General features: G+C 31.3%; 2 long non-coding RNA genes across 2 annotated transcripts; one reads left to right on the plus strand and one right to left on the minus strand.

The window, feature by feature from the left end:
• The first annotated feature begins 2,676 nt into the window (after nt 1-2,676).
• On the plus strand, nt 2,677-21,622 carry LOC108907760. The gene is made up of 4 exons (XR_001964342.2): nt 2,677-2,812; nt 5,866-5,943; nt 10,045-10,124; nt 20,828-21,622. It is a non-coding gene; the product is annotated as an uncharacterized LOC108907760 (long non-coding RNA).
• Nucleotides 12,816-14,426, minus strand: LOC111691617. Its single transcript, XR_002763000.1, has 3 exons — nt 13,609-14,426; nt 13,178-13,451; nt 12,816-13,112 (listed from the first exon to the last, which is right to left on the minus strand). It is a non-coding gene; the product is annotated as an uncharacterized LOC111691617 (long non-coding RNA).
• Nucleotides 21,623-26,046: the final 4,424 nt, after the last annotated feature.

A 26,046-nucleotide genomic window follows, 5' to 3' on the forward strand; every position in this document is an offset into this window, starting at 1 on the left:
AAAAACAATGTAATAATGTATAATTTATTTTCCTTTCGTGGATAGGAGCATCCTACATAATTATAGCTTATTTCCAAACCAAAATGTGTTTTGCCATCACGCATGTAGTAAATACACTTAAAAACATTTTGTTTTACTTTGATTCCACTTATTTATAAGTATATGACTTTTCATCGCTGAAAAGAAGTTCAGCAACACCGCACGAGCATAAACTAATAATAAAAACAGAATACTTAGATAGAAAATATTGTTAGCACAAAAATATACATACATGTTTATACAGTGTGTCCCTGGACAGATGAAACGACTCTTAAAGGCTAAAAATTATCGATTATATTTTCATTTTTTGGCCCTACTTGGTTAAAGACTAATTTCGAACAATTTCGCTTTCGAAAAATCAAGTAGGTATGTGTTATTGGCATATTGAAAGACGACTGTTTATTGAGAATTAAAAAAAAAAACGCCACCATTTCTCAAAACTTTCGGACGTGGTTGGAGTTCGTGATTCGCCACTCCGAATGTGAGTGCTAGATTTGAATTGGATGGAAATAAGGTTTCCGTCGTATTCCGGTCGTCCTCATAATGAACACCGTCATTACTGAGGCTATCTATGGTTGGACGAGGCGGCAAAGTGTCTGTGGTTAGATCCGCTAAGCACTCGGATCGTCTACCATCTAGCATACGAGCCCCACGTTGGGCGCCATGTTGTGGAATCTGATTGATCGTAGGGTTTTATGACGTTGACGCCCCTTGCTGGCTGCGCCATTTCGACTCTATCGGGCAGCGGCGATGGCCTATTAGAATCATCCTTAAGTATTTGGATAGGGTGTGAGGCCCTTTGTATCGGGTTGGATCGAGCGGTTAAGTCTGAAAACCCTGACTGCCTCCAACGCGCGTCAGGTGTCCTAGCCGTAGACGATGCAGACACGCATGCGACACAGCAGGAGGGATGAAGACAACATATTCATCCATCTTTCTAAAATTTTCCGCCGAAACCGCCAGAATGAAAGAATTGTCGCCAAAAGACACCCGTTCCCTCGTACGATAACAACGACGTATATCTGATCTCTTTTCTAGGCTGCCAACAGCGCAAGGGGTGCCAGAATTTTTACGTATTTTTTTAATGAAAATTAAATATTTTGCTATAATATTCTAATAATATTGTGGTAACATGTAAAATATTGCAAAACTTAATTTTTCATTCATAAAAAAACATTTTTAAAATATTGCTTTATAGACCAAAAAATTAATGCATCGAAAATTGTTTTTTTTTTCAGACAATATGGAACAGGCCTTTTTTAAATGCCTGACAAGTCGAGTTTGCAAAATATTCAGTGGCATCGAAATTCTAACGTTCTTAATGGCGGTTAATATAATTGTATACAAATTCAGTGCATTTTTTATCTTTATAATTTTATTGATTATTATTGTTACATAAAAAAGGTAAAACTTCTTCAAAACTAGCGAAACCTAAGAGGAGCGCTATGATATAACATATAATATCTTAGAAATAAACCGGGGAGTATAAAATACAACTCACATAAACAACATTCAAAATTATTATTAATTTTTTAAGTTTGCTTGTTTAAATAATCCAATAATACGGCGCCATCTCTTGGTTGTCTATTTTCGCGAATTAATCCGCTAACAGAATCCTGCTAATTTTATCTCTTCCAAACACTGAACAAATATACAACACGGAATTCAATCGATACCGGACAACCCATATGACTAATAAAGTTACTCATATGGGACAACCAAGGCTTCAAAGAAATACTAATTTGCGATTGGAGTATGGATTTGCAACTAAGCAATCATTGGTTAGAGTGCGTTCATCTGTGTTCAGTTAAATAATTATTATGTAATTAAATATACATTGTTTATGGTCTTTATTTAATAGTTACTTATATGATAAAGCTTTATTTAACTTGTATTTTTCAAGTATTAAATTAAATCAACAAGATTACATGATATGCAAATGAGGCATTAATATAAATATTGATATTTATAAACTAATATGTTGTTTTATACATATATGATAATATGTAATGGTATAAACCCAGATTAAATTGAATAAGAATATTTGATTTACTTTTGCATTAATTTAATCCAAAAAATGCCACGCCCAAATTAATCTTGCAAATCCCGTTAGATGTCGCAATCTCAAAAAAAAAATTAATATTTCCATATTTATTTCAATTTGCAAATGATTAATTTATATAGATAATATTAGTCGTAGGATTCCATTTGGCTCAAAAACATCTGAATTGGAGCATTTCAAAATTGGATTAAAATGTGTTGTCAATGCCGTCAAATTTATATTTTTCCTTTTTCTTATATTCGTGAACTAGGTACTTTTGCAATTTCCAATTCGATGTAGCGCCATCTGTGATATAGTAGTTCAGCTAGAAGATTTAATTTAAAGACTGCCATGCACTATAATTCGAATTATTTTGTTTTTTTTTTATCTTTATTTATTAACATTAAAGGATTGTACATCTACAATAAATAAAGACCTACTCTCTAAATTTGAAATATTGTCAAAATTTTGTGAAATTATTTATAGTACCAATAATTTAAATCTAATTAAGTATTGTAAAAGTTATTGTGGGTGGATACCTTAAAGTTGGACATCGTGAACGTCCAGAACTTCTAGAATATTTCAAAGTTGTGGAGTGCTGTTGTCGCTGAAGTTTGCCGCAAATTTTTTTGGCATCCCCCCCCGTTTCTTCAAAGATCTTCTTTTGCCTTGCGTCATCTTCATTTTTTTGTGGGTGTGTGACTTGTCGGTGTATTAAAGGCGATTCTTCAGGTAAATTGTATCGATTCTTTCTCTTTTTTTAATTTTAACACTCGTATTGTAACGATAAACATGAAAATCCGAAAGTATGTATAAAAAACTTACTTGGTAAGGTTATGGCTTTTCATTCTTATACAAAATTTTAAATTAATACTAAAGTAAAACAAGCTTGTTAAAAAAGATATAATAAAACTCTTCTGGGTGATATTTGTATATTTTTATGTAAACAAGTAGGTTTTCCCGGAATAGGTACATTGCAAAACACAGTTTCCCTGTTCTTACGATGCATTCATAATTTATAAAGGAATGCAATAAAATCTGGCCAAAACAACAATCACATGCATCGATTTAAAAAAGTAACTTTGAAATTTCTTTGGGGGCTGAAAGTTTGACAACCTTGAAAATAGGTACGCTTACTTCATTTAGCCAATTTGCTGTTCCGAATAATTTTTTTTACTTATATCATAATTTTGATTATTGAATATTGAATTTCCGAGCAAGTTACGAAAGCTGTGTGTAATGCGAAGACTCATTTTTTATTTCTATTCATACGTTATCAAGGAGACGAAACAGAGCTAAAGCTAGGAAAGCGGCATTCGGAACTGGGTTGTGTTAAAAAAATGGCTAAGAAATGTTCATAGATATTTTAATGCTTGAAGTGTTTTAATATAGTGAAACATGATTTTTTAGAGTTTCATGTTCCATTAAGACTTCAAGCACTTTCAAAAAGTCTTTTGTACTAGATATGTAATTCCAAAATTTCAAAAAATTATAAAATGATTTTTGGTTTTCAAAATTATAGGTAAAAAGTAATAAAACTACAAATTTTGCAAATGTGTGAAGTTAATTACATCCAATTCCTCAAATTGCTCTTTGTGTCTCACTTGAGAATGGAACAGCATAATAATTTTTTTGTTTTATTATTTGATTTAAACCACTTACCTCAAAAGATAGAGAGGCCACCAAGCTCTATTTAAGACCACAAAAATCACTTTTTTATATGTAGGCCATCTACGATCCTAAATTGTATGAAAACAAAAAAAATTGTCCGAATATAAAGTTTGGCTAAATTTAAAAAGAATTAAAAAGTTAGACATTTTAATAAAAATTGCCTTTCCTAATTTTCAACTTTTGAAACATTTTATAAAAATAATACAACTTGACTTAAAATTGCAACATAACATTCGTAAAAAATATTACTGCCTTTTGTTGCCCTTAGAACTCACCTTTTTAACTACACTTAAAACTGTTGTGTTTTATATCTCCGATATTAAATTTAAATCCACAATTAAATTTGTTGATACTATGTATCAATTTTTAAAAATTATTATAGCCCTTTGTTTCCATTAAAACTCATCCCGTCAACTATTCTTCAACTGGTTCTGTATTATATCACAATAATAAGCTTAATGTTTAAATAGATTTGAACCAAAATGTTACTAGGACTGTGAATTAATTTAGAGGGATTTACGATGGCATAACACATGCTATATCGCATCGGACACTTCTGTAACTATATTCAAGCCTCTGTCTCTGTCCTTAGGATTTACTTTCTATTATGTGTCGTTTTACTGAACTGAAATGTAGAGATAATTGCCTAATTTTATTAGATTATAGCCGAGCATTCGATACTCTAGAGCAGGGGTCGGCAAGTAACTTTAGGTGAGGTCCGGATACTTTTGAAAATTTTTAACGAGGTCCAGAAAAAATTCATATTACCAATTTTTTATTTTATTTTGCACTCAAATTTAATCTGCTTACTAACCATTAAGAACACAATTGTAAAATACTAGAAAAAGTTATTACGGTGGCACTCAAACGTAAAAAAATATATTTTTAATAATTTATACTGTCAAAAAATTTTTGGCGGTCCAGTATTTTATCTTCCGCGGTCCAGACCTAGACCGTGGCATTTTTCCATATATGTATACCTAGTTCAGATTTGTCTAGTCACCTGAAATTTTGTCGATCACACCAGTATGCTGATGACACTCAAATTTTAGTATTCTCCTAGTTATCTAGTTCCTCACAGGGAATAGCAATTGACAGACATTTTCTACAACAAATTTTAAATCGGTATGTTAAGCCATTCTGGAAATATTAAGAAAATACAATGTTTTTATGAACTTTGACACCCTGTATCTCTGTAAGGAGGTATTTTGGAACAAAGATTTATTTGACCCAAATATTTTGTTTGGTTCGGTAAAATTTTTTACACTGTATATTCATAGGAACTTTTTTCCCTAAAATAACCTAAAGAGTAATTCTTTTATTATCTGAACATACAGAATCCTCCTGTACTTGCATGTATTGAGATAAAAAATGGAAATTTATCTGCAGGTAATTAAAAATTGAATATTGATGGGAAATATTTTCTTAATTGCGTCATTATTTATTTTGCGGATGCATTCAATTTTATCATACCTATCTATCTATCTATCAGTTAATATTAGTACAAATAAGATTGAAGGTTGGATAATTTAACAGTTCCTATCGTGATATCCTGACCTATGACGTATCAAGTCTGATAAGGCAACGGCAGACTGTTATCATGTCATGTTTTCATGTCTCCCAGATATTTGTGTATAAAATGGATTTATTTGATAATAATTTGTAAACAGAAGAACTTATAACATATTACCCCTTAGTAGAGGATACGTTTATCAGTTACCGTTTTAATTATCTTTGACTTCTGTGCATTGTTATCTAAAAATACACTTGTCGCCATTTTATGAAACAAAACTGAGCTCCAGTTATCTGTGGGTACCTATTTCTAGAAATTTCAATAATATTTCATGATAATTTCTTTAAACATCTAAAATAAATCAATCTTAGACAAATTTTGTTTATGTTTGGTTAAAAGCCAACGTTTGATCTTTACTAATAGATATTTTAAATACAACTTCATATTTGAACCTGGAAACCATAACCAAAGCCATCAAAGAAATCTCTTACATGTTAGAGGATTTTGTTGAAACTGACGCTTTTGTTTTGCATTAAAAAATGAGAGGAAGGAAGAACAAATAAATACTCTATTTTAAATTTCGTTTTTTCTTTATTTTCAGGCGATTTTAGTAAGCAGATATCATTTATATACATCACAGCAGATTTTTCAGTATACTGCTCAGGTGTAGCTTTAATAGGTAAGAAATTCAAATGTTCACTCAAGTTACTATATACAACATGATTTCCTTTTCTTGATGGTTAAATTGCTTTTTTTGATATTGTATTCAGATAAAAAATAATAATAAATTTACACTTGTTAATTATATAATACTAACTGTGTGTAAAATATGTTTTAAAATACAATGAAACTGAAAAAACATTACTTAAAACTGCTTTATTACTAACAGGCCATCACACCATCATTGTGACCCATCAGATGTACTGATGGGTCACAAATATTTTTATTGTAATCTAAAGTCAATTTTACATTATTTTGATTAAATCTTCTTGACGTAACTCGTCAAGGGACAGGAGTTTAGGGCTATTTGAAAAAAGTGCCTTTTCAGTTTGACAAACAAAATCTGCAAATTTGGAAGGGAATGTTTCATTTAATCACAATTTTATTATCTAAAATAATTTTGGTTTGTACAGTATAGACTCTTTAATCCGAACTCACCTTAATCCGAATATCCACTAATCCAACCCGACGAATGCCCATTTCGATGGTCCGAACAAATCTCTTTAATTCGAACAAAATTCGGTTTAACGTATATAGTTCGGATTATAAAGTCAGACTACATAATAAAAAGTAACAGTTAAAACCGTAATTCCCCGGGGAAACCCTTTTATGAGAGTCGGAACCTTTCTCGATTAGATCATTTTAGTTGAAATATTATTGCTGTGCAAACATGTTGCAAAAAAGAAAGCATCACAAATAAGTTGGTTTTTTAAAGTCTTCTTTTTTATTTTTAATAAATGCATATCCATATTTTACGATAATATTTGCTTTTATTGTTATTTTTTGCCTTCTCAGTAACCCATAAAATCTAATTCATATTATATGTATGTACATAAACATATTTACATATGTACATATTTGAGGAGTTGATTTTTAAAACGCAGTTTTTGAAACAACACATTTTGAGATAATTACATAATAATATGTGAAAAATTGTTGGCGCTATAAAGATAATAATAATTAAGTGTATTAATCACCTGACATTAGAAAATATTTTTTGTGGTATTTTGTTTAAAACTTTTTTTGAATAAGAAAAAAATGCGTTTTGAAAATCACCTCCTCATTTGCTATCTAGTAATCCGAAAATATCGGTAATTCGAACTTATCTCTTTAAGCCCGTGTCTTAATTAGTTGGGATTAAAGAGTCTATACTGTATTATCTCTACCGCTATGTACCAGTTTTTAAAAGACTACAAAATTTTTATGCATTTTGTTTTAAATTTTATAGGGATGTTGAATAAGTTCTCATTGTTTTTTCGTGATCTTTCTAACGGCATTTTAATTCCACGTCGGAAGATCGACACGTCTTTTGAGGCTATCCAAGAGTCAACCTATTTTTTGACATCTTCATAAGAATAGCAGTGCTGCTCGACCAGGCCATGGGCCATGGATCGGAACAAGTGAAGGGGCACTGTCTGGTGAATATTTCTTCACTGCTTACACCCAGCTGATCCCATCAAATGCAGAGCACAAACTTGGAGCCATGGATATTTGGCTTTGCCGACGCTTTGCTATTGAAGCAGCTGTTCACATGTGCAAGGATGCCATTTGTCGTCTCTCAGCTTCAACTCGTACGTCACCTGATATTTTCGCTTTTAAATCATTCTTAATGGCTTGAAACATTTTCTAACTAATGTGTGAGCAACTCGACATTTTTTGGAATAACTGAAATAACGTACATTGAATTTCAAGCCTATTTGTAGTACTTCTTTATAGGTGCAATACCTTCCATCTTAAACTGTAACCATGCAATTCTAGCCATCTGTTGAAAAACAGCGAGAACTTATTCAATGTCCCCATGTATTTTTTGTTACTTAGTTGAACTGGAAATATTAAATAGGGGCATCAAACGTCGAAGTACAGTCTATTAAGCTTTGATGTGAAATATTTATATATAGGTATATAACTAACACGTTGAACTAAGCACATTAAACATAGTTCAAGAAGAAAGACTTGTATTCAATTTCTGAATAAATCTTAAACCAGTTCGCAGCTAAATAGGGACAGTTCATCAGTTTACATGTCTATAACTAAAAGACTGTGCTCTAATTATAAGCAAAATTGTGGAATATACAGGTTGTAACAAAAAAGTAAATACTGAGAAATACTGTGGGTAGGAAATTAACAATGATGAAAATATCTTACAAAAACCATGTTTGTTGGGCATCAGGATAATTTGTTACTGAAATTTTTTAAACCTTATATTTATTAGGCAAACCATAATTCATTTCTAATTCCTATCACCTACATTTTTTTGGTATTTAATTTATTGGGGCAAACTATGTGTTTCACAATTTTCTTTATACCACTGGTACTAAAATTGTGGCAAAAAAATTATAAATAATGTATATAAGCAGAATAAAAGCATGGGAGAACTTTTTGCATAAGTTTATTTGGACATCTAAGGAAATTACATTTACTCTATGAAGAATCAAATCATTAATGTGCAGAGAATACAAAATGTGATGAACGGTAGGAGGAGCCAGGATCCAAGATCCCGACGAAGCATGTAAATCACATGCAATATTCGAACCGACAGGCCTCTCGGCCAGGTATGCAGCAAGGAGTGCATGACCCACTGGGATAATTAACATTGGACCTTGAACCCTTTTAATCTTACAGTAGGTACATAGAGAGGAACCTAACCTATCCCATTTTAACAACATAAATAATATTGGGACCCACTAAAACCTATCAAAATACATCAACGACATTTTTTAACCCACTTCAATAATATCGGGATATTTAACCCACCTCGACAATATGAGAATATTTAACCTACTTCAACAGTGTCGGCATATTTAACAATAATACTGGGACATTTAACCCACTTCAACAACATCGGCATGTTTAACCCACTTCAACAATGTTGGGACATTAACCCAGTCAAATACATAAATAATATCGGGATATTTAACCCACTCCAAAAACAAATAATATCTGGACATTTAACCCACTCAAATATTATATTATAAACGAATACATATTTCTCTTGTGAAAATATGTTAATCGTGTTTTAAGAGCTCCTTAAAAAAATGAGTTCAAAAAAAATTTTTTAGGTCGCTCAAGATTTTTAAAAATTTCCAAAATCGTCAAAAATTGATTTTTTTTTTTAATTTTCTCGTTATTTTATCATTTTCTAGGTTGAAAAAATCTCGATTCTGAAAATTTCAAATCGATATTTTAATTTCTAAAGGCCACTCATAATTATTTTAACTTTCAAAGTAGTGTACCTACGTTTTCGAGCGACCTCTAAAATTAAATATCAATGAACGAATGAATCAAGACACTTAAAAAATTTCTCGAGGCAAAATGTACTAAGGAACCGAGTATCAAATAGGGGTGCTAATTTTTTTAATTCAAAGACGCCAGAAAAAAAGACTACCAAAAAAAACAATCAAACAAGTGGTAAACGGGAATCAAAATTCCTTTCAAGAAAAAAAAAAGCATATTATTTTGGCCAATTCGAGATTCAAATATTTTCTCAGGGGGAACTCAAATCAAAAAAATGTTAATACTCCAAGTTGACACCCAAACGGAATAACTAAACTAGCTCTGAAGAAAACTCCACTATCAGTCAACGTGATCAACTGCCACTGCCACACTCCGAACTGTCCATGGACTCACTCATACAGTCGCCTTACGCAACTCCTCATCGGCCAACCTCTGTTACATTTATTAATAATATTTGTAAGATAACATGTTTGCTAGATTTTTCTTTTCAATTGTTTTTTTCCTAACCAACTGTTGTTCATCAAATAAACTATCCCCGGAATTAAAAATGCCAGCTATAAATAATAAATATAATGTTCTAGATATTCCTCGGTTGTCAAAATGTATCACAAATGTCAAAATATATTACATAACAAAAATTGGTAAATTAAAATTCAAAAACTCTGTTGAAAAATCACAATATAGATCAGCTTCCAAAATAATATTAAGGTAACCAAATGTCCCAGTTTAGACGGGATATGTTAGAAAATCTGTTCCGTGTAAAAGATCTGCTTTCTCAATTTTTAAATGACCCGAAAATATTTATACATATATCTTTTTGTTTCAGTTGTTCAAAAAAGACACTTTCTGGCAGACGTTTCCGGTGCAGATTTTGAGACGCATTTCAAGAGGACGTTATAATAATTGGTATGCGAAAAAACGCTAAATATCTGAGAAATATTATAAAATACCTCCATTATATATATATTCATTAGTTCTTCGGCTTCCGCAGGTGTTGTATGTGATTGTAGAATTTCTCTGGGTTCCTTTCCACGTTGAATCTTTGAATCTGTATGGTCTTCAAAAGAACCATTTGTTTGACAACGTTTCGGTAAAATCTCTTTTACCATCTTCAGGTCTTCTTACTTCTGCTTTGCTTTACTAAGGCGAACGTAGTAACGCGAAGCAGAAGTAAGACCTGAAGATGGTAAAAGAGATTTTACCGAAACGTCAAACAAATGGTTCTTTTGAAGAAGATACACGGCCGGCAACGGTACATGGCCCATCTGCCTTTACATGCGAGCGACAAAGTAAAGTAAAGTAATCCGTGCGATAGACAAAGATGGCTACAGTGAGACTTCTAACTGAGCACATCCCGAAACGGGCGGGGACTATTCAGATTATGAAACGTCTTCAATATAACCATTTTTGTCTATCGTACGGATTTCTAAGACTTACTTTGTCACTCTCACCTAAAGGCAGATGAACTATGTGGATTTTCCAGCCGGGTATATGCATCAGAGCGTAATCATCAAGATTATTTATCTTACTCTCAAACAACACTTTTTGTGGTAACGCTAAAAAAGTAATCTCCATTCCCTTGTGAATTTAAACATCGACTTGTAGAAGCGATGAAATAAATTCAAAATTCACTTAAACGCAAAGGGATCTTTTCACATGATTGTGTTTTGTTGCGTACAATTCACAGAATGTGATTAGAGACACTATGACACAAAAAAACGGATATTTCCGATAGTTTTTGGAAATATTCGCTGTAGTTTTCACTACATTATATTGTGAAACTCCATGAGGATGCCTCTAATGGAAGTCTTTATGATGAAAATCATGTTCACAACTTTTTTTGCCATCAAAAAAAGAAAAAGACATTGGATTCTGTGATCGAAAATTTAAGACATTTCTGCAGATTTCAATAAATTTCAAGTCGACGCAAGGTTGCAAGAAGAATATTGTTGGTTACATTATTGAGAATATTGTTATTCTGATGACAAAACAGTCTTCACATTTGCTTTGTTTTTTTTTTTTCGCTTAATAATTTTTGCTTGTGGATATATTTCATTATTACAAGAGGTGTTTTATTAAAAATGGGACATGGTTTAATGAGGAATTTCTTAAATCAAATAGCTATTGAGCCAAACATACTGGTTTAAGTATGCTGTGATTAAGCATTGCTTTTTCGATCTACTGTCAAAGTTAAAAAAAACGTTTGGAATTATTTCAGAAAACATTGCCTAAATCAAATTGAAAATTTCACTAGCCCTGTTTTTTAGTATGGGAATTTCAAAAATAATATTAATTTTGGCATCAGAATAGGGGATGCCTGTTACACATTATTAGAGATGCAAACGAACTAAACTTTTTGTTTTTCGTGTATCGACAATTTATACAAAGAATTATGACGACGTGCTTAATTATAAATAAAAATGGTATTCACGCAAACAACGAACAACGTCAACGCGTGTGACATTTATTATGTTAATTTAAAATCACTGGAATAGGGAAGCTTTTAGTTTATATTTGAAGCCAACTCACATTTGAATACCCTTTATAACAGAAAAAATATATATCCAACTTTTATAAAAATTATCCATTACAATTGTTTTTCTATCTAAAAATGTATTTGCGCTTTTTACTAAGTTTCTTTTAAAGAACATATATTTTAGTAACATTTTTTTACTTTATTTTATAGGTATTATTAAATTCAAAAACTGTTTTAAAAATCTGATCAATGAAGTATGAGTATTATTGTGACTTGTTTTCTCTGTTAATCAAACAATCAAACAAAAATATTGTCTCACAATATCTTGTTTTAGTCATACCAGTTCCAAGTCAAAAGTCTAACCGCTATGGAAACAAAACCTATTTTTTATCTCGGTGTAAGTTAAATTGTAATCTTAACCTATCACATATGAATTGAAATATGATGCGAACTGTTTCAGAAATAAAAGAAATTATAAATATTATTATCGTACCAAATGATAACATTCTAAAAAGATTTATTTTTAGTATTGAAATACTGTTGATCGTTATCTGCACGATTTTTAGTAACTGAAACTGATTTTTTTCTTTGTATCCTATTTCAGTTGGTTTTATTATTCAATGCGTATTAGGATGAAAAAAAATAATTTGCAGAAGATAACCACTGTTTAAATAGTATATGTCTGAGATGCATATTGTTTAAAGTATGTGAAGACCATATTAATTGTTTGCCAAAATATTTTAGAGTACGATGGAAAACTCTTTTCTCTTGTTTACAAACTTTATTTAAAATTAAGTTCATTGTTTTTTCCAAATTGTAAACACATGGGATTAAAACATTTAGATCTCATTTACTTCACCGATCGGGTATAATTAACACCTCTCTACAAAATGAAAACTAGTACAATAATTCTCTGATTTTGTTTCTTAGTTTGGTACCCAACAGATCTGAAAGGTGCAGCATTTTATTGAGGTATGTTTGGTTCAATCATGATCTTTTACCTTGAAAATCTCCCGTTAAGCTAAGTTCTGTTCTTAACTAAACAACCCATAGTTTTTCGATGTTAAGAATTTCTTTAAATGGTAGATAGTCGTTTCAAAGTGAATAATCTTTACGTTCGGTTAAAGATAAAAACTAAAATGGACTTTGTGCTGAAGCTGCTCCTTGAAAAAATATAACAAAAATGAAAAATATACATAGCAGAGAATGCAGAATTCAAATTCCTAGATTTATGAATTAGTTGAGAGTATACCAAGCTCATCAATAATACTCCACAAAAAAAGCCAACCATATAAAGTGTCGACACCATGGGGACCAAGAAATGTAACCACCAAGGCCCGTCAAACTTCAAGTACATCCAACGTTCTGAAAGGCACAAACTTGATAGCTAAAATGTGGAGATGTTCCTTCAAAGCCCCCTGTAAGATGCCAAAAGGCAAATCCTCAAATAATGTGTCTCACAGAAACATTGTGTGTATATTACCTTTTAGCCCTGTTGGTAAACTATATGGTCTTACTCCAATACTGCACTGCTCTGCTCAGACTTATCGAAAACCGGCATTGTGCTCAAAGTGTATATTGCCTGCTAGCTCTGCCGGTAAACGATATGGTCTCACTCCGATACTGTACTGCTCTGTCCAAAGACTTATCGATAACCGGCGTTGCGCTTGAAGTGGTCGGAAAGCGTGTGGATTTTCTTGGTCCCAAACATGATTATTTTAAGTAGTAAAACTTCTTTGGAAACCTTCAGCTCGATACTGGAAAATTGCATACATACTACCATACAAAAGCACTTACAGTTTATTATACGAGACTGTATATCATTATTATGTCAACGGTATTCTTGAGGGAGTAAAAGTTGCCATCGTTACAATTTAACAGCACTACCTTAATAGAAATGTCGAGATCACATACCTGTACTGTGACTACGGTTTTCTCAATCTGTCATCTGACTGCTGTCGAATATTACTTTACAGGATTATTCAGACATTTTACATGTAGCATTTTATAAGGCACTTTTAAAATATCGACAGGTTCTAATAAGTCATCCTGTATAACCTATGGTCTAGGAAAAACGTGATGCTTTGAATTATTTAAAGATATTCTAGGAACCAAAACTGGAGGGAGAAATAAGGTAAAGAACTTTTCTTAGACTGGGACAATTAAAAGTAAACAAATCCTTTGGATGAAAATTAGAATATACAAAATACTTTTAAGAATTTGCAAAAGTTTCAACATACATCAGAAAAGATATTGACGAATATTTATAAACTGGAAATCGATCTAAATAAATTAGATTATAGATAATTGGAGGATGAGGTTTTTTTTCAATATAATTCTTAAACAGGAATCTATAAAACTGGGAAATTTGGGAGGATTTAGATGATCCAAAATAGCCAGGGAAAACGTAAGAAAATTTTAAAATGACTAAGGGAAAAGTTTGGCTCTAAAATAGAGAGATAGTAAAGGTGCAGTAGCAAAGGATTTTCTCATTTTTTTTGCATCATTTTGGTATCTGTAGGCATCCTGTTGAAATACAAAGTGGTCAAGCTCAGAAAAAATGTGTTTACTTTGTAGGGTATTTTACCTCAAAGTTGGCAACATCCCTCTGTCTAGATGGCTACAGTGCCCCATAGATTTTGAAGAATTATTTTATAAGATTTTGCTTGTTTCAAAACTTTCAATAATGTTATCTTTACCCATGAAGGAAAACTCCTTTTCATTAAATCTTCAAATAGGGTCCATCTACAATTCGATAATTTTGTGAACCAGTTTCTTTACTGGGTTTCATCTGTTCGTAAATTTTGTAGGGTATAATTTTCCATTAATTAATTCTGTTTCAAATAAAAATGATATTCCTTCAACAACAAAAACAATTAACGTAAAGCGTTCATGATATCGAACAACCTACATTACTTGACACTCTGGCCCGTTTCCAGATGACATCTACATGAATAATAATTATTACTTCAAACAATTTGAATTCCATAGATGTTATTAGAGAATGCCAATTAATCAATTTTGATTAAAAGTGACAATTTTAGGCAGTAATACATAAAATGAAATATTTTATCACTACCACATTATTATAATTTATACATATATTTTCCAGTAGTAGAAAACAAATATAGTTTGCAACTTATGTGTAAAGTTCATATTTTCACTTATGTGAGTGAAGTGTTTCTTTGCACTTGGTTTCAAACGTTGACTAAAACGTGAAAGTCAGTGTCAAACTGCATAGAAAAACCTGTACTACAACAATTAAATCAGATATCTATCTCTGTCTGTAAACAGGAAATAAGTTAATATGGTTTTTTATGTATATGATTCTGAACTACTCTACACATTTGTTGCGTAACTATTTTCCTAACATTTATAGGTTTGAAAATTAAGTCAAATAGAATTTACCCTTAAACTTAGTCCAAATCTACATACTATAACTTCTGCCCACAAGCATACAACATGTCCTACCTTTTTGTGAAAAAAACATTTACAGAAATGCATTTGTATAAAACAAGATTTTAAACGCAAACATGTGCCAATATCATTTTGACTCAAAGACTTCTGGTTTTGCTATTATTCTCGGGTCTTCGAGATTTAAGTAAATTTATTTTCACTGAAAACTATATTATACTCATGAACAAAAAGTTTCTGTAATTTGAAAGCATTATAACATATTTATTCATTATTTAAAAGCTCCCGAACAAATATAAGTGTACAAATTTAGAAAATGGGAAAAACACTTTCCTAATGAAATAATTTTTTGGCTGTTTTGTCGTATAATTATTGTAATTTATCCGAGAGAATTTTGGGTTTTTTATTACTATTGTTATTGTTGATTTAACCTTGAAACATAAAAGATTATATCCAACGTCATCAGCATATTGTTTTCATGCACGTGAGCATTGTTTGTAGACCTGGACTAGGCATTAAATATAAAAATCATCTTTTAGAAAGCAAAAATTGGCAACATTTCAAGATTTCTATGATTTAAACAATAATTTTCATATATTTTAGGAGCTTTACGAATTATTGTTGCCTAGTGAATTTTACCCGGTGAGTTGTTTTTTTGCACTGTTAAACTTAACGCTGACTATCTCGCACTGCTTTGTAATGAGCCAATTAAAAATCAATTTCTTACTGTGTCACTTTTTCTTAAATCAGATATTTGCTTATTCCATTAAAAACATCTTATAGGATTCAATTTCTAAAATTGTAGTAATAACTTGCATGTTGGGTGTTGCGTAGCTAAAATTCTGTAACCTGTTAATGTACATAACACAAAATACTCCTATATTGTGTCAATCCCTGCTTTCAAAGATTATGATGAAGAAGTATATCGCACTGTACTCTTTGTGCATGGTTTTTGCTCTATTATTTCCTTACGCATTCTTAAGTCCTTGCTCGTTACATAACTGATAAAAACAGATATGTTCTATGCCGTAATCTTTATTGAAATTTCCTGGCAGGCAATATAGGAGTATTAAATACATGTGTGTGTTAGAAGTTTAAACCGAAGCTACAATACAAATGGGAAGAACATACCTTTAGAACAACTTATTCCACTGGGAACTATCGCAATCAATAGAGGAAAAAGTATTTGTAGAAAAAGTTTGAAAATTATTTGGTTTGAACTTATTACAGTATTAAACTTAATTCAAATAAATTTGTACAGTTCAATTAAAGCCATTATATTCCTTAATAGCAAACAAAGACATAATGCTATACAAGTCAGCCAATGGTTTCTAAAAGAAAAATGTACTGTTCCAATAGTACCCATGGAAAAAACGTACTGGAATAATTGCATAATAAAAAATTTATTTAAGAAAGACTATTTTTTCAAAACTTAAAAGTATTCCGGCGTTTCTAACAGCACATATTTCTTAACCTCACATTCTTTGACCACAAACTAAATTACTAAGTAAGAATTTCACCCTATAATGTCACAGAATATTAAACAATTAATCTTCTGTGCTAACGTTTTCTGTTCTCTTAGCCTAGATCCACATGAATGCGTAATTACGGATGGGCATGTGATTACAACGATCCGTGATCAACTGATCACGCATGCATGTGGACCCAGGCTTAAGAATTTCTTAAATTTGAGCGAAAATTCAAATCAATGGTTATGATATACCTACCGCCACCCTTCCAAATCGTCACAAAATTTTTTCTGCCCTCTATTTCGAAGGTGCTGAATACGAACCTAAAGTTATTTTTGTGCGGTCAAACGTAGTTTTCGTGAAAAATTTTTTTTTAATTCTAACCTGGACATTTCACAGAACACCATGCTCGACACTGTACAGTATGTAGTATGTAGCTTTCAGAACATCTGCAATGAACAATAAACATTGTTTAAGAAACACATTTTCGCAAATTTCAAGTAAAAAAAATGTGGTTAATAAATAAGAATTATTACTTGCTGCAATAAAGATAACACAGATGAAGAGAGTGGGAATACTTCAATGACATTACGAATTACAAATGGCAGATTGAAGCAAAAAATATATTTTTTCTACAAACGTCAAAAAATGACAAGGTTTGCGCATTGACAACAATATGCGAAGTGACACTTTTTTTCGAATTCTTACGTTACCATGACACTGTGCGCGAAATACTTCGCGCACTAGGGTGCGAAGTAAATTTTTTAATATCTACGTTTTCCTTAGCATTAAGTGTTGATTTTAGCATAGAATATACTGCCCATAATGTGGAAGGCTTCACCTTGGATCTTTCTGCAAAATATGCTAACAGCACATTTCGGATGCTTTTCTTGCTTTATTTGTTTCACACCACTCCTTAAATTGCCGATATGCATTTTCATATTGGCGCTTCGATTTTTCCGGTAAAAGATTTGAAGTTACAAAATTGGCCGCATCTGCCAAATTAGGTGGGGTACTACTTAGTTCATCGTCACTAGCAATTTCCATTATTTTAAATAATATCTGGCACTTAAAAATTGAAGACGCGAGCACAAACGTCACTAAAATAATTATTATTGTTGTCAACAACAGCCACTTTGTTTCCATAGTAACAGTGAAAATTTGATTAGGAAATACATTTTAAGCCAGCTCAACACTATTTTCTATAATAAATTAGGCATTTTACTTATTTATAATATTTTTAAGAGATATATTTTGACGTTTGTAGAAAAAATATTGTTTGCATCTCGTGCGCGAACTACTTTGGTGGTCTCGAATAATTTTTTAACTCGGCTTCGCCTCGTTAAAAAATTCAATTCTCGGTCACCAAAGTAGCATTTCGCGCACTAGATACAAAAATAACTATATTATTACCTACATATTTTGATTTGCTTGAAATTTTTAAAAATGCGTTTTTAAACAATGTATTTTCTGAAAGCTACATAAAGTATATAGTGTCGTACGTATTATAGTGTTCTGTGAAATGTCCAGGTTAAAATTTTGAAACAATTTTTTCTCGAAAACTAAAATCGACCCCACAAAAATAACTTCACCTTTGAAATAGGGGGTAAGATTTTGTGACGATTTGGGAGGGTAACAGTATAATAAATTTAATACGTCGGGAAATAATTAATTACTCTTGTAAATATTTTAAATTATATTGGTACCTACCACTGGCAAATTAGTAACCAAAATTTTAAAATTGTTTCTGCAAGTACTTCTCCCAATACCAATTAGTGTAGTTCTCAGTAGGATGCCACAATCTACTGTGTACACTTATTCATTCTTTTTATTCAGTATTTGCATTTTCTTTACATGCATTTACGCTGTGTCTAAAATGATGTAAATAAAGTAATCACAGTATTTTTACTGCCCTATATATTTTAATATGATTTGAGCGCAAAATTATTCAGTATGTTTATCATTGTTTTTCATAATTTCTTTTACAATTTAATCCACTTATAATACACATTGTTATATTATACATAAAAGGGCATAATATTCAGATAATCTAAAATATAAAGGGCATTCCGTAATTATCTGGTCCATTAGCTATAAGTTTGCAATTACGTCACATGCGAAGTAATACAGTGTTGCCAGTTTATAATTGTTTTCAGGATATTTTAAAAAATGTATTCAACTCTGAAACAAAGAATATTCTTTGTGAAAAATGTTAGGTTATATGAAATTTAAACACTGTTAATATTTAAAATACACTTGATAATTAGTGCAAACATTACAATTTACATCTGTTTTCAAAATAGTCCATATTTTTTTAACAAGACTCAATGAAGGTTTTGGCATGCTTTGCACAACACTCCATTATTAGTTCTGAAAAGAATATGTTTTCGAATCCAATATATAAAAATCATATGGAGCAACTATCGAGAGTAACAAAAGTCTGAAGTGTGTCAACTGTCAATCGATTAATTTGAATGATTTTAATTCAGTGCATTGCCAACATTGTAAAGTGTTGTGAACTTAAAACAAAAGAAGTTCATAGTTTGATGAGAGTTGGAATTTAGGATTATTCTGTTGGCTGTACTTAGTTACTAATTATGACTCATTGCAAACTTATCATAAATAGAGTATCGTTGGAATAAGCCACTGCAAGAAGAAATTGGTACATAGTCGAAAAACACTTGATTCGTGTTTTTTAANTCTTTAATGAATGTTAGGTTATATGAAATTTAAACACTGTTAATATTTAAAATACAGTTGATAATTAGTGCAAACATTACAATTTACATCTGTTTTCAAAATAGTCCATTTTTGAACAAGACTCAATCAAGAGTTTGGCATGCTTTGCACAACACTCCTTTATTAGTTCTGAAAAGAATATGTTTTCGAATCCAATATACAAAAATCATATGGAGCAACTATCGAGAGTAACAAAAGTCTGAAGTGTCTGTCAATTGTCGATCGATTAATTTGAATGATTTTAATTCAGTGCATGGCCAACATTGTAAAGTGTTGTGAACTTAAAACAAAAGAAGTTCATAGTTTCATGAGAGTTTACGTGATACAGAGCAGGAATTTAGGATTAATCTGTTGGCTGCACTTAGTTACTAAATATGACTCATTGCAAACTTATCGTAAACAGAGTATCGTTGGAATAAGCCACTGCAAGAAGAAATTGGTACATAGTCGAAAAACACTTGATTCTTACTTGTTTTTTAATATTCTAATAATACCATCATTAGAGGTAGATATTATTCACATTTTTAATACTGGATAGGGAGTTAAGAAATTGTAATGGCAGTCTTGGTAAAAATCCAAAAAGATAATTTTTGTTATTTTTCCCAATAATTTTTTACTGTGCATTTGTTAAGGTTAAACTTTCATCTCTTTTGACATGTGTATCAGCATTGTTCTCAAAAAATAAATCAGCAGGTCAAACTTGGTTATTGCGATTTTATCCTGTATTAGAAGCAAAATGATTTTAAATAGGTATTCAACAAATGTTAAGTAAGCATACTGAGTTTTGGTAATTTTCAACTCATCTTCAGATTCATAGCCAATTTTGACTAGTAAATTATTATCGATAAATAGTCTTTCAGTCATTTCGATTGTGTGAATTTATCATCTGAAATTGAGAACAATTAAGGACTTCACGGTGACGGCTATGTAGGTATACAGAAATATATACAGTACTACTACATAGTTTTCTACTGACGTTTATAAACAATTTGTAAAGGGGAGAAAAAGTTATGTAGTGGTTATGTATGTTTAGTTAAGTTATTTAAGGAACTAGTTAAGAGAACTGAAATATTGAACCTTTCAGGAATGTCAGGCATTTGTCATTTCCTTGTGATCTTGAATTTAATCCACACAGTGACTGATTTACTATTTATTATCAATCGTTTGATAATTGTGAAAGGTGCAGCATTTTTGATAACAGCTTAGAATTAAAAAAGAGACCAGTGTTTGAAAAATCTATCAAGTCAAAAAACGTGTTATTCACATAAACATATTTAAACATTAATACACAAACTTTGATTTTCAAACACTGGACTTTTTTTGACCGCATAGTAGTACTAAGTGTTCATTGACAAAAGGGATGATAATCAACAATAAACCATTACAAATTTTGTAAGTGTTGACATGTACCAATTTCCTCTGGTTGTATGTGTTTCCAAGGCTTTTTTAGTAGGAGATTTTCCCATTTGTATTACACTTCTGTATAGAAAAATGCATATTTTTTTTTCTAGATTCAGATTTCATAGAAGTGAAGGCACACAGTTGCATATCCGCAGTTTGAATTGTTTCCCTTTTAAATTATTTACTATTGGGAATAGCTAAACAGATGTTCATTTTTAGAAGGGGTAGGAATGTACAAAAACCTCAAAAACTCTTTCACGAGCCCCGTATCTGGTCAGATAGATTTCACGTGGAGGTAGATCAACAAGAGTTTCGTTTTCAAGGTACTAGAATTGGTTTTATAAGCTAAATCATAGTTGCCTTGAAAAATAAATGACAATGAAAATTTTACTTCTAAAGAGAAATCGTACCGTACTTAAAATTGCATTACGCCATTTTCAGTAAAAAGAAGGATGTGGAAGAAACGAAGAAAGTCAAGTTCTCAGTTTTTTTTTCAAATTGTTTCTGGAATGATTCGACTTACCTTAATTTCTTTTCACAAAAAGTGCAACTTTTCTTATACCTAGTTTAATTGTGTCTTTGTCTCTTCTAATTTAGGATTTCTGTATACAGGTATTTATTGCGATAAGTACATTGTCAAATTGCTTTCAAACAAATTAAAATAATTACATATTCAACAATCACCAGTAGATGATCACTACTCTCATCTATATCTTGAAAATGAAGCTCTTGTGGACTTTTGCTTAAAGTCCTTGTTCTGTCACTTGAAGTTTACAGATATGAATTAGATAGAATAGATTTTGGTTTATTGTGCGACTTAATTAAGAGTTAGATATTTTTCGTCAAATTATTCAATTAAAGGCTTGTATAATGTAGTAGTTTTCACTGATGTGTTAATATTTGAATAGTCATCAAATAAATGATTTTATAATGTAATTTTTCAAATAATTTTGGTGTTATTCCCTCCTACGACTTCCTCAGTTTTATCAGGTTTTTATCATCTGTCTACCAGCAAATGTCAAATACAGAGATACCCCTTTATGTATAATACCCCCCTTTCTAGGGAAATGTGTTCGAAACTAACAAACTCCTATGGTGTTTTCTTCGGCGCCTTAAAAGACATAATATGAAATAACGGAAACTGTAAAGCCACCAAGATGACGAGGTCTTGGTCCCAGTGATTTGTTTTTATTGGGTTTTGAATTGAAAGTGAACGTAACTCAACTGGAATATACTTGTATATTGGACCAACAACAATGCACTGCTGAGGCATACTCGACTTTAATTGACATAAAAGATATAAAATGTTGGAGATGTCGCCACTTCGATTATATTCATCAGTTTTTTTTATCATCACTGTCTTAAAGCAAATGTCAAATGTAGACATCCACTTGGAAAAAGTGTTCCAAACTAACAAAATCCTATCACCAATGCCTCAATAAAGATTTAGTATAAAATAGTGGAAACTGTAAAGCCACAAAGATGATGAGATCTCAACCCCAGTGATTTGTTTTTATCGGGTTTTGAATTGAAAGTGAATGTAACTCGACTGGAATATGCTTATATTGGCACCAACTCTAATTAACAAAATATAACTCATTAGAGAAGATATGTTACAGGGTGTCCTAGAATAATGTGTACAACGGAAGACCACAGATTCGTGGACTCAAAATAGGCAGATCTAGGCTTATTTACCTGTATCCGAAATCGCTTCGTTTGGCCGCTAGATGGCTTCAAAGTTCGTGAAAATTCTTTTAATTTTGTAAATAACTCGAATACCTATTAATCGATTTTGATTATTTTTTGGATGTGGATTTTTGCTTTCAATCTATACATTTTGGTATTATACAGAGTGTTTTTTAAAACCTACAACTCCTACAAAATTGATGTATGGTGATAATATCCGTTCATGACTTTTTCCTCTTTCGGGCAAATATGGCAACTATTTTTTATCTGATAGGTGATACTATTTGGAAGTTTTTGCGCCTCTTGTAGAATTTTGATTAAATGAGCGGTTTGGGTACAAAAAATATTTTTTAAATGTCTACATTATCGTGCCACCCATATTATAATAGTTAACAAAGTGCTAGTAGACACTGATTTTGTAGGTTGACTGTAATTTTAGTCTGATTTCTAAGTCATTGTGCCTGACAATTCTTAATGAGTGTTTACGACGATAAGATATATCACCCGTTACTTCATTTTTCGATATGGATACACACATACGACGAATTAGAGTTATTTACAATATGTCTAATATTATTGAAAAAATTAGAAAAAACAATCAGATACAACTCATTGATAGCATTATTATTGGCCCTTTATTCTACCCAATAAACTGAATGGGGAATTTTATTTAGAATTTTTGCAAAACACTACCCGAGTTAATGGAAGGTGTGCAGTTATTTATTACTCAGAGCTAAGATGTGGTTCATGCATGATGGACTTTCACCACATTTCACTGTAAATGTCCGGCAGTATCTGAACCAAAGATTCCCTCCTCGATGGATCGGTAGAAGGGATAATGCTCCTGCTAACTGGCCTGTATGTTCACCCGACTTAACACCTTGCGACTATTATCTTTGGGACACTCTGAAAACTAGTGTATGCATCTAACATCATTAAGAAAAGTTATGGATGCATATCCAAATTGCCGTCAAGAACTGCAAAGGGTGTCCTTTAACTTTCTTCGCATATTTAACCTTTGTTGTAGAAACAACGGTGGTCATTTTGAACAGTTTTTATAATAAGTTATACTAAAATTAATAACATCAACTTTGTTACTTTTATCTCCAGCATTTTTTATTATATTTGATTGTTTTTACTAATTATCTCAATAAAATTAGGCATGTTGTAAATAAATCTAATTCGTCGTACGTGTATGTATCCATATCGAAAAATGAAGTAATATGTGATATATGACGAGATAAGTGCCGAAATATTAAAAAGTCTCGAAAGAAATTGTGGAACCACTAACTTATATTTTAAATTAATGTTTAAAAATGGGTATATACCCATCTGCGTTTAAAAATACTATTGTGATTCCACTTTATAAGAAAGGAGATAGTGCTTTAGTCAGTAATTATAGGCCTATTTCTCTTATTACTCATATTTCTAAAGTATTTGAAAGGCTTATAAAGAAAAGATTAATTTCCTTTCTCAACAAATACCGAATACTCCGGAAATCAGTTCGGTTTTAAAGAAAAAACGTCCACTCAAGATGCCATTCTGGCCTTAATAAGTCCAATCTACAATGCACTGGAAAAGACTAAACCTTGCCTCTGCATATTTATCGATTTAGCAAAAGCATTCGACACTGTTAGTCATCGCTTACTCCTGCAGTCGCTTGAAAACATAGGCATTCGAGGAAGTTGTCTGAACCTGTTTGAAAATTATTTATCTAATCGTTATCAGGTTGTAAGAATGGGTGACGACATCAGTGATCGCAAATTAGTGAATTGGGATATCCCACAAGGTACGGTTTTGGGACCCATACTGTTTAATATCTATATAAATGGCTTATTTTCATTGAATAGTAAGGGAACGATAATAGGATTTGCAGACAACACCGCAATTTTTTATGAAGATACCGATTGGGCAACACTAAAACAAAATGTCGAATCTGATTTTAAGATAATAAAAAATTGGTTAAACCACAGACTACTAACTATTAATATTGAAAAAACGTCAAACGTTTAGCTGTAACACAAATTGTCTTCCTTCCTTTGATCATCTGAATATTTTCTTACAAGGTCAGCAGATCCCCATATACCCTGTAAATGAAATTAAATACCTAGGAATTTATATTGATAAACACCTTAAATGGGATTTTCATACTAATTATATAATTAGAAAGTTACAGTCCATCATATATAAATTTAAATGCCTAAAAAACTATCTACCTATTAAATATCTGAAGACTTTGTATGTATTATGCCGTAGCTGAAAGTCATATTCGATATGGCATTCACGCTTGGGGTTCTGCGCGAAGGGTTCATATTAACCCCCATGAAATCCTTTAAAAAATATTTTTGAAGATAATATTTGGAAAAAATATTACTCTTCAGACTTGCTATACGCTGAGAGTAGGATTATGGACATTCGGCAGATTTATTATTATTGTGCATTATTAATATATCACACCAATAAGAGTAAGGCATTAGTTCCTAGTCATAACTACTTTACTCGTAATAAAGACTATCATATCGTACCTTTAGTAATTAAATCCTTCTCCCAACGCTGCCATTTTAACATATTTTATTATTACTTTTGTTGTACAAAACAAGTGTTTAGTCACTTATTGTCTACTTATTTATTCACTATTATTCTTACTGCTGTATTTTATTATGTATAAAATTGTTTGTGTGAATAAATTAATTTATTATTATATTATTGTATCATATAGTAAACACTCATTAATTAAGAAATGTCAGGTACAATGACTTCAATATCTAACTGAAATTACAGTCAACCTACAAAATCAGTGCCTATTAGCACTTTATTAGGTATTCTAATATGGGTGGCAAGATAATAATAATATTTTTTTGTACTCAAACCGCTCATTTAATCAAAATTCTACAAGAGTCCCAAAAACTTCCAAATCACATTAAAAATAGTCGTCATTATTGTCCAAAAGAGGAAAAAATTATGAATGGATATTATCACCACACGTCAATTTTATAGGAGTTGTAGGTTTTAAAAAACACTGTATAACACCAAAATGTGTAGATCGAAAAAAAGTTCACACCCCAAAAATTATCAAAATCGATTAATAGGTATTTGAGTAATTTACAAACTTCAAAAAATTTTCACCAACTCTGAGGCCATCTAGTGGCCAAACGAAGCGATTTCGGATATAGGTGAATTAGCCTAAATCTGCCTGTTTTGAGTCCACGAGTCTGTGGTCTTCCGTTGTACACATTATTCTGGGACACCCTGTATAAAACAGACTTTATTTCTGCTAAGAGGTGAACACGAAGGCCATTTCGAAAGTGTTTTAGATTGATGGAGAAAATTAATTTTTCAAGTTCAATTTTAATAAAGTTTACTTCGAAATTTGTTAAATATTGTTAGTGTCTCTACCTGAATTATTAAATAGGTAAGTGATTTAAATTTGGATGTGTAACAGTATATTTTGCCTTAAACTAAGTGGAATGAAAATGATGTTCCTACACACATACAATTTTATGTTCAGTTTAATTCAAAATACACTGTTGCACAACAAATTCTTGATTATTTTTTTTAGTTCTTTTTATAGCAACACGTACATCCTTTTCACAAAATACTTTTTTACTGTCGATGTCACATAATACAAGATGGCATATTAAGT

The sequence above is a fragment of the Anoplophora glabripennis genome, unplaced genomic scaffold (assembly GCF_000390285.2).
Source record: "Anoplophora glabripennis isolate ALB-LARVAE unplaced genomic scaffold, Agla_2.0 scaffold393, whole genome shotgun sequence".
Taxonomy (NCBI): Eukaryota; Metazoa; Arthropoda; class Insecta; order Coleoptera; family Cerambycidae; genus Anoplophora; species Anoplophora glabripennis.